We start from the raw sequence: 11007 nt of genomic DNA on the forward strand, positions 1-11007 counted from the left end.
CTCAGTACTAATAGTGACCCGCACAATGTCCTCAGTAGTAAAATTGACCCTACAGTGGTCCAAGTAGTAATACTGACCGCCACAGTGGCTTTAGCAGTAATAGTGACCCCCACAGTGGCCCTCAGTAGCAATATTGACCCCCTAGGTGAATTTAGTAGTAAAAGTGATCCCCCCACAGTGGCCTCAGTAGCAATAATGAGCCCTACAGTGGCCTAAGTAATAATAGTGACTCCTACATTGGCCCAAGTAGTAATAGTGCCCCCACAGTGTCCTCAGTAGTAACAGTGACCCCTAAAGTGGCCTCAGTAGCAATAGTGACCCCCTACAGTGGCCTTAGTAGTAATAGTGTCCCCCACATTGGCCTCAGTAGTAATAGTGATCCCAAAAGTGTCCTCAGTAGTAAGAGTGACCTCCACAGTGGCCTCAGTAGTAATAGTGACCCACACAGTGGCCTCAGTAGTAATAGTGACCCTACAGTAGCCTCAGTAGTAATAGTAACTCTACAGTGGCCTTAGTAGTAATAGTGTTCCCCACAGTGGCCTCAGTAGTAACAGTGACCCACACAGTGGCCTCAGTAGTAATAGTGACCCTACAGTGGCCCACATAGTAATAGTGACCCCCACAGTGGCTTCAGTAGTAATAGTGACCTCCACAGTGGCCTAAGTAGTAATAGTGACCCCATAGTGGCTCCAGTAGTAACAGTGACCCCTACAATGGCCAAAGTAGTTTTAGTGACCCACACAGTGGCCTCAGTAGTTATAGTGATCCATACAGTGACTTCAGTAGCAATAGTGACCCATATATTGGCCCCAGTGGTTAGAGTGTTCCCCAGTGTGGCCTCAGTAGTAATAGTGACCCCCCCCCCAGTGGCCTTAGTTGTAATGTTTACCCCTACAGTGGCCTCAGTAGTATTAATGTCCCCCACAGTGGCCTTAGTTGTAACAGTGACCCATACAGTTGCCCATGTAGTAATAATGACCCCCCACAGTGGCCTCAGTACTAATATAGATGCTACAGTGGCCTCAGTAGTAATAGTGACCCCTACAGTGGCCCAAGTAGTAATAGTGACCCCCACAGTGGCCTCAGCAGTAATAGTGACCCTCACAGTGGCATCAGTAGTAATAGAGACCCCCACAGTGACCTTAGTAGTGATAATGACCCCCACAGTGGCTTCAGTAGTAATAGTGACCCCTACAGTGGCTCTCAGTACTAATATTGACCCCCAAAGTGGCTTCAGTAGTAATAGTGACCTCCACAGTGGCCTCAGTAGTAATAGTGACCCCTACAGTGGCCTCAGTAGTAATAGTGACCATACAGTGGCCTCAATAGTAAGAGTTACCCCATACAGTGGCCTCAGTCGTAATAGTGACCTTACAGTGGCCTCTGTAGTAATAGACACACTACATTGGCCCAATTAGTAATAGTACCCCCTACAGTGTCCTCAGTAGTAACAGTGACCCCTAAAGTGGCCTCAGTAGCAATAGTGACCCCTACAGTGGACTTAGTAGAAATAGTGTCCCCCACATTGGCCTCAGTAGTAATAGTGATCCTGACAGTGGCCTCAGTAGTAATAATGACCCCTACAGTGGCCTCAGTAGTAATAGTGACCCTACAGAGGCCTCAGTAGTAATAGTAACTTTACAGTGGCCCTAGTAGTAATAGTGACCCCCACAGTGGCCTCAGTAGTCATAGTGACCCTTCAGTGGCCTCAGTAGTGATAGTAACTCTACAATGGCCTTAGTAGTAATAGTGTCCCCCACAGTGGCCTCAGTAGTAATAGTGACCCTCACAATGGCCTCAGTAGTAATAGTGACCCCCACAGTGGCTTCAGTAGTATTAGTAACTCCCACAGTGACGTTAGTAGTAATAGTGTCCTCCACAGTGGCTCCAATAGTAACAGTGACCCCTACAGTGGCCCAAGTAGTAATAGTGACCCCCACAGTGGCCTCAGTAGTAATAATGACCCACAAAGTGGCTTCAGTAGTAATAGTGACCCCCACAGTGGCCTCAGTAGTAATAGTGAGCCCTATGTTGGCCCCAGTAGTAATAGTGAGCCCTATGTTGGCCCCAGTAGTAATAGTGTCCTCCATAGTGGCCTCAGAAGTAACAGTGACCCCTACAGTGGCCTCAATAGTAATAGTGAGCCCTATGTTGGCCTCAGTAGTAATATTGTCCCCCACAGTGGCCTCAGTAGTAATAGTGACTTTCACAGTGGCATCAGTAGTAATAGTGACCCTACAGTGGCCTAAGTAGTAATAGTGACCCCCACAGTGTCCTTAGTAGTAATAGTGACTCTCACAGTGGCCTCAGTAGTAATAGTGACCCCCCACAGTGGCCTCAGTAGTAATAGTGACCCCTACAGTGGCCCCAGTAGTAATCGTGACCCAAACAGTGGCCTCAGTAGTAATAGTGACCCCCACAGTGGCCTCGGTAGTAATAGTGAGCCCTACGTTTGCCTCAGTAGTGATATTGTCCCCCACAGTGGCCTCAGTAATAATAGTGACTCTCACAGCTGCATCAGTAGTAATAGTGACCCTACAGTGGCCTAAGTAGTAATAGTGACCCCCACAGTGTCCTTTGTAGTAATAGTGACCCTCACAGTGGCCTCATTAGTAAGAGAGACCCCCACAGTGACCTCACTAGTGATAGTGACCCCTAAAGTGGCTTCAGTAGTAATAGTTACCCCCACAGTGGCCTCAGTAGTAATAGTGACCCCTACAGTGGCCTCAGTAGTAATAGTGACCCTACAGTGGCCTCAGTAGTAAGAGTGACCCCCACATTGGCTCAGTAGTAATAGTGACTTCTACATTGGCCTCAGTAGTAATAGTGACCCCCACAGTGGCTCCAGTAGTAATAGTAACCTTACAGTGACCTCTGCAGTAATAAAGACACTACATTGGCCCAAGTAGTAATAGTGCCCCCCACAGTTTCCTCAGTAGTAACAGTGACCCCTAAGGTGGCATCAGTAGCAATAGTGACCCCTACAGTGGCCTTAGTAGTAATAGTGTCCCCCGCATTGGCCTCAATAGTAACAGTGATCCCGACAGTGGCCTCAGTAGTAATAGTGACCCCCACAGTGGCCTCAGTAGTAATAGTGACCCTCACACTGGCCTCAGTAGTAATAGTGACCCTACAGTGGCCTCAGTAGTAATAGTAACTCTAAAGTGGCCTTAGTAGTAATAGTGACCCCCACAGTGGCCTCAGTAGTAATAGTGACCCTACAGTGGCCTCAGTATTAATAGTGTCCCCCACAGTGGCCTCAGTAGTAATAGTGCCCCCCACAGTGGCCTCAGTAGTAATAGTGACCCTACAGTGGCCCACATGGTAATAGTAACCCCCACAGTGGCTTCAGCAGTATTAGTGACTCCCACAGTGACCTCAGTAGTAATAGTGTCCCTCACAGTTGCTCAAGTAGTAATAGTGACGCCCACAGTGGCCTCGGTAGTTATAGTGACCCACACAGTGGCTTCAGTAGTAATAGTGACGCATATATTGGCCCCAGTAGTAATAGTGTCCCCCACAGTGGCCTCAGAAGTAATAGTGACACTACCGTGGCCCAAGTAGTAATAGTGACTCCCCCCCACAGTGGCCTCAGTTGTAATATAGACCCCTACAGTGTCCTCAGTAGTAATAGTGTCCCTTACCCGTGGCCTCAGTAGTAATAGTGTTTCCTACCGTTGCCCAAGTAGTAATAGTGACGCCCACAGTGGCCTCAGTAGTTATAGTGACCCACACAGTGGCTTCAGTAGTGATAGTGATGCATATATTGGCCCCAGTAGTAATAGTGTCCCCCACAGTGGCCTCAGAAGTATTAGTGACACTACAGTGGCCCAAGTAGTAATAGTGACCCCATCCCCCCCCCCCCCACAGTGGCCTCAGTAGTAATATAGACCCCTACAGTGTCCTCGGTAGTAATAGTGTTCCCTACCGTTGCCCAAGTAGTAATAGTGACCCCCACAATGGCCTCAGTAGTAATAGTTAAGCAGGTTTAAATCAACTGGAGCACTTCAGGGATATTCCCAGATCCCTTGGGGTCTTCAAAAGCTGTATGTTTCAGCGAGGAGTAAAAATGCAAAGCCCAGCAGGGTCCGGATCTTGACCCACCATAGAAATCCAATAAAGAAGGCAGACTAGGCAGCATCAGATGTCTCAAAAAATATTCTACTTTTATTCCTCCATAAAAGACTGGCGACGTTTCCACCCCTCTTAGGGTCTTTATCAAGCTCAGTAGTAATAGTGACCCTTATGTTGGCCCCAGTAGTAATAGTGTCCTCCATAGTGGCCTCAGAAGTAACAGTGACCCCTACAGTGGCCTCAGTAGTAATAGTGACCCCCACAGTGTCCTCAGTAGTAATAGTGACCCCCACAGTGGCCTCAGTAGTAATAGTGACCCTATAGTGTCCTCAGTAGTAATAGTGACCCTATAGTGTCCTCAGTAGTAATAGTGACCCTATAGTGTCCTCAGTAGTAATAGTGACCCTATAGTGTCCTCAGTAGTAATATTGACCCCTGCAGTGGCCTCAGTAGTAATAGTGACCCTATAGTGTCCTCAGTAGTAATATTGACCCCTGCAGTGGCCTCATTAGTAATAGTGACCCTATAGTGTCCTCAGTAGTAATATTGACCCCTACAGTGGCCTCAGTAGTAATAGTGACCCCTATGTTGGCCCCTGTAGTAACAGTGTCCCCCTGGGAATCAATTACCTACCAGCTCCTTGGCGTCGGAGCACCACTGCTGCAGGCCGAAATGTGTGCGCCTGAACTCCTCCTTGCTTCTCCTCTACCCCTACGGAACCAAGGAGGATAATCAGGGGAGGTTCCCTGCCATCTGTGTGTGCATCCCGCAGCAGCGCCACCAACAGCACCACTGAGGGATTACCAGTATGGGGGCCTCTGTAGGAGGCACACTGGTATAAGGGGAATCTAGGACTGGCACAATCGTATAGGGGCATTTGTAGGAGGCACACTGGTCTAGGGGCATCTGTAGATGGCACACTGGTATAGGGATATCTATGACTGGTACGCTGGTATAGGGGCATCTGCACATGGCACACTGGTATAGGGACATCTATGATTGGCACACTGGTCTAGGGGCGTCTATGGTTGGTTGGCATCCTGACCTAGGGGCATCTTTTAGAGGGGCATCTATGACTTTCACACTGGTAAAGCAGAACCTATGACTGTCACACTGGTCTATGGGCATCTGTAGATGGCACATTGTTATTGGGCATCTATGACTGGCACATTGTTACTGTACATCTATGATTGGCACACTGGTCTATGGGAATCTGTAGATGGCACACTGGTCTAGGGGCATCTGTAGATGGCACACTGGTATAGGGGCATCTGTAGATGGCACACTGGTCTAGGGGCATCTATGATTTGCACGCTAGTATTGGGGCATCTATGATTGGTACAATAGTATAGAGCATCTGTAGATGGCACATTGTTATTGGGCATCTATGACTGACTCATTGTTACGGCATATCTATGATTGGCACACTGGTCTAGGGCATCTGTAGATGGCACACTGGTATAGGGGGAATCAATGATTGGCACACTGATCTAGGGGCATCTGTAGATGGCACATTGCTATAAGGGGAATGAATTATTGGCACACTGGTCTAGGAGGCATCTATGATTGGCACGCTAGTATAGGGGCATCTATAGATGGCACATTGTCACGGCACATCTATGACTGGCACACAGGTCCAGGGGCATCTATGCTTAGCACTCTAGTATATGGGGCATCTATGATTGGCACGCTAGTATAGGGGCATCTATGACTGGCACACTGGTCTAGGGGCATCCTGTAATGGGGTAGATGAGTGCCCAGTCCTTGTGTGCCCATCTGGCACTCAGGTGCCACCTCCCCCCCTCCTGCAGCAGTCAGCTGGAGCAGACTAATAATAACACACGATTTGTCAGGTTCAGCTCCTTCAGTGCATTTCAATGAGTCCCATTAGTTGTGGCACCGCCGGCAGGTGGAGGGGGGCACGGCGCGGCCGGCAGCCTTGCTGAGGGGCACGGGCCGCCCTCCGTGCCCCGCTGGCCGGCTGACTAGAGGGCTGACCAGGGTAACTGGGAGGTGAGGCGGTGCGGCGGCGGCGGGGGAGGCGGTGAGGCGGGTGAGCGCTGCCTCCTCTCTGCTCCCCCCCTATTCTCTGCGCGGAGTGGTATCACCCGATGCTCTGTTGTAGGAGCCGCTGTCAGCCTGGTACCCAGAGCTCAGCATCCTCCCGGGCACCGCGGCGGGCATGCCGGACACAAGGTAAGGCTCGCCCGTTGTCTGACCCCGTGCCCTTCTGCACGGTGACCGCTGCCCGCACAGCGCTGGGGCCATCTTGTCCTGGAAATCCTTCACCCTCCTCCGTAGAAGGACATGAATGTGCCGCCCTGTATGTCCTCTCCGCTGGCACCGCATGCCCTGCACGGCCCGCGGGCGGCGGCGGCTGTCCTGTGCTGTGACCTTGGGAGTGAGAGGAGCCGGCAGATCTCCCAGCGCTTCTACTGACCCCCGTAGTGCCAGAGGAGGGGGCTGCTCGTACCATAGTGCCAGGGTATATACAGGGGCATGTGCCCACGTACCACAATGCCAGGGTATATAGAGGGGCATGTGCCCACGTACCACAATGCCAGGGAATATAGAGGGGAATGTGCCCATGTACCATAGTGCCAAGGTATATAGAGAGGGAATATGCCCATGTACCACCATGCCAGGGTATATAGAGGGGTGGGTGTTCACGTACCACAATGCCAAGGTATATAGAGAGGCATGTGCCCATGTACCACAATGCCAGGGTATATAGAGAGGGCATATGCCCATGTACCACCATGCCAGGGTATATAGAGGGTCATGTGCCCACATACCACAATGCCAGGGTATATAGAGGGGCATATGCCCATGTACCAAAATGCCAGGGTATATAGAGGGGCATGTGCCCATGTACCATAGTGCCAGGGTATATAAAGAGGGCATATGCCCATGTACCACCATGCCAGGATATATAGAGGGGCATGTGTTCACGTACCACAATGCCAGGGTATAGAGAGGAGCATGTGCCCTGTCCGTACCACTGTGCCAGGGTATGTACAGTGGCATATGCCCACGTACCACAGTGCCAGGTGTATATACAAGGTTATGTGCACACATACCACACTGCCAAGGAATATACAGGGGCATGTGCCCTGCCCGTACCACACTGCCAGAGTATATAGAGGTGACGTGCCCTGCCCGTACCATACTGCCAGGGTATATACAGGGGCATGAGCCCATGTACCACAATGCCAGGGTATATAAAGGGGCATGTGCCCATGTCCCACAGTGCCATGATATATACAGGGGCATGTGCCCTGCCCATACCACAGTGCCAGGAGTATATAGAGGTGGTATGTACCATGCCCGTACCACACTGCCAGGGTATGTACAGAGTCATGTGCCTTGCCGTACCACACTTCCAGGGTATACACAGCGGCATGTGCCTTGCCCATACCACACTGCCAGGGTACATACAGGGGCATGTGCCTTGCCCATACCACACTGCCAGGGGTATATAGAAAGAAGCATGTGCCCTGCCCGTACCACAGTGCCAGGGTATATACAGTGGCATGTGCCCACGTACCACAATGCTAGGGTATACAGAGAGGTATATGCCCTGCCCGCACCACAGTGCCAGGGTATATACAGTGGCATATGCCCATGTACAACAGTGCGAGAGGGGTATATAAAGGGGCATGTGTCCACATCTCATGGTGCCAGGGTTTATACAGGGGCATGTGCCCTGCTCGTACCACACTGCCACGAGTATATAGAGGTGGTATTTGCCCTGCCCGTACCACAGTGCCAGGGTATAGGGAGGGGGCATGTGCACTGCCAGTACCACAGTAATAGGTATATAAAAGGGGCATTGCATGCCCATACCACAGTGCTACGGGGGCATGTGCCAATGTACCACAGTGCCAGGGTATATAGAGGGGACATGTGTCCTGCCCAGTACCACACTACCAGGGGGATATATAGAGGACATGTGTCGCGCCTGTACCCCACTGTTAGGGGAACATAGAGGGGGGCATGTGCCCTGCCTGTACTACACTGTCAGGTCTATCTGTCTATCTATCTATCTATCTATCTATCTATCTATCTATCTATCTATCTATCTATCTCTCTCATATCTATCTATCTATCTTCTATCTATCTATCTATCTATCTATCTATCTACCTCATATCTATCTATCTATCTATCTATCTATCTATCTATCTATCTACCTCATATCTATCTATCTATCTATCTATTTATCTATCTATCTATCTATCTATCTATCTCTCTCATATCTATCTATCTATCTTCTATCTATCTATCTATCTATCTACCTCATATCTATCTATCTATCTATCTCATATCTATCTATCTATCTATCTATCTATCTATCTATCTATCTATCTATCTCATATCTATCTATCCATCTCATATCTATCTATCTATCTATCTATCTCATATCTATCTGCGTATCTATCTATCTCTCTCATATCTATCTGTGTATCCATGTAACTATCTATCTATCCCCTGTCTATCTATCTATCTATCTATCTATCTATCTATCTATCTATCTACCTCATATATATCTATCTGTTTCACATCTATCTAATATCTATCTATCTGTCGCATATCTATCCATCTATCTATCTGGTATCTATCTATCTATCTATCTATCTATCTCATATCTATCTATCTATCTATCTATCTATCCCATATCTATCTATCTATCTATCTATCTATCTATCTATCTATCTATCTATCTATCTATCTATCTATCTCATATATATCTATCTGTCTCACATCTATCTAATATCTATCTATCTGTCGCATATCTATCTATCTATCTATCTATCTGATATCTATCTATCTATCTGGTATCCATCTATCTCATATCTATCTATGTAATCTATCTCATATCTATCTATCTATCAATCTAGTTTGTATCTATCAATCCCATATCTATATATCTATCTATCTCATATCTATCTATCTATCTATCTATCTCATATCTATCTGTGTATCTATCTATCTCTCTCATATCTATCTGTGTATCTATGTAACTATCTATCTATCTCATATCTATCTATCTATCTCATATATATCTATCTGTTTCACATCTATCTAATATCTATCTATCTGTCGCATATCTATCCATCTATCTATCTGGTATCTATCTATCTATCTATCTATCTCATATCTATCTATCTAGTTCGTATCTATCGATCTCATATATATGTAATCTCATATCTATCTATCTCATATCTATCTATCTATCTATCTATCTATCTATCTATCTATCTCATATATATCTATCTGTCTCACATCTATCTAATATCTATCTATCTGTCGCATATCGATCTATCTATCTGATATCTATCTATCTATCTGGTATCCATCTATCTCATATCTATCTATGTAATCTATCTATCTATCTATCTATCTATCTATCAATCTAGTTCGTATCTATCAATCCCATATCTATATATCTATCTATCTATCTGTCTCATATCTATCTATTTATCTATCTAACTGTCTCATATCTATCTATCTATCCATCTACCTATATCATGTCTATCGATCGATCTATCTATCTATCTATCTATCCCATATATCCCATATATCTATCTGGTATCCATCTATCTCATATCTATCTATGTAATCTATCTATCTATCTATCTATCTATCTATCTATCAATCTAGTTCGTATCTATCAATCCCATATCTATATATCTATCTATCTATCTATCTCATATCTATCTATCTATCTCATATCTATCTATCTATCTATCTATCTATCTATCTCATATCTATCTATCTATCTATCTATCTCATATATATCTATCTATCTCATATCTATCTATCTATCTATCTATCTATCTATCTATCTATCTATCTATCTATCTATCTCTCTATCTCATATCTATCTCATATCTATCTATCTATCTATCTATCTCTCTATCTCATATCTATCTATCTCTCTATCTATCTATCTCATATCTATCTATCTATCTATCTCATATCTATCTATCTATCTCGTATCTATCTATCTATCTCGTATCTATCTATCTATCTATTTATCTATCTATCTCCTTCCTTCACATCTATCAATCCCCCTCCTTGATATACATCTAATCTATCCCTTTGTCTCAGGTCTCTATCTATCTATCTATCTCCTATCTATCTATCTATCTATCTATCTATCTATCTATCTATCTATCTATCTATCTATCTATCTATCTATCTATCTGTCTATCTCTCTCTCTCTCATTTCTATCTAACTATCTCCTATCTATCTATCTATCTATCTATCTATCTATCTATCTATCTATCTATCTATCTATATGTCTGTCTGTCTGTCTATCTATCTATCTATCTATCTACTATCGATCTCATATCTATCTATCTATCTATCTATCTATCTCCTATCTATCTATCTCATATCTATCTATTTCCTATCTATCTATCTATCTATCTATCTATCTATCTATCTATCTATCTATCTATCTATCTATCTATCTATCCCATATCTATCTCTCTATCTCTCTCATTTCTATCTATCTATCTATCTATCTATCTATCTATCTATCTATCTGTCTCATATCTATCGATCTATCTCATATCTATCTATGTAACTATCTATCTATCTCATATCTATGCAACTATCTATCTATCTATCTATCTATCTCATATCTATCTATGTATCTATCTATCTATCTATCTATCTATCTATCTCATATCTATCTATGTAACTATCTATCTATGTATCTATCTATCTAATATCTATCTATGTATCTATCTATCTATGTAACTATCTATCTATCTCATATCTATCTTTCTATCTCAAATATATCTATCTGTTTCACATCTATCTAATATCTATCTATCTGTCGCATATCTATCCATCTATCTATCTGGTATTCATCTATCTCATATCTATCTATGTAATCTATCTCATATCTATCTAGTTCGTA

At 44.9% G+C, this 11007-nt stretch overlaps 1 protein-coding gene across 1 annotated transcript in view; it reads left to right on the forward strand.

Annotated features, from left to right (window-relative positions):
- The first annotated feature begins 6200 nt into the window (after positions 1-6200).
- SV2A (synaptic vesicle glycoprotein 2A) overlaps positions 6201-11007 on the forward strand; it is a 176629-nt gene continuing 171822 nt past the window's right edge. The window contains exon 1 of the mRNA XM_066605941.1: positions 6201-6270. The gene's annotated coding sequence lies outside the window, so the exon portion shown is untranslated. The remainder of the gene's footprint in view (positions 6271-11007) is intronic.

This window comes from Eleutherodactylus coqui, chromosome 6 (assembly GCF_035609145.1).
Source record: "Eleutherodactylus coqui strain aEleCoq1 chromosome 6, aEleCoq1.hap1, whole genome shotgun sequence".
Lineage (NCBI taxonomy): Eukaryota > Metazoa > Chordata > Amphibia > Anura > Eleutherodactylidae > Eleutherodactylus > Eleutherodactylus coqui.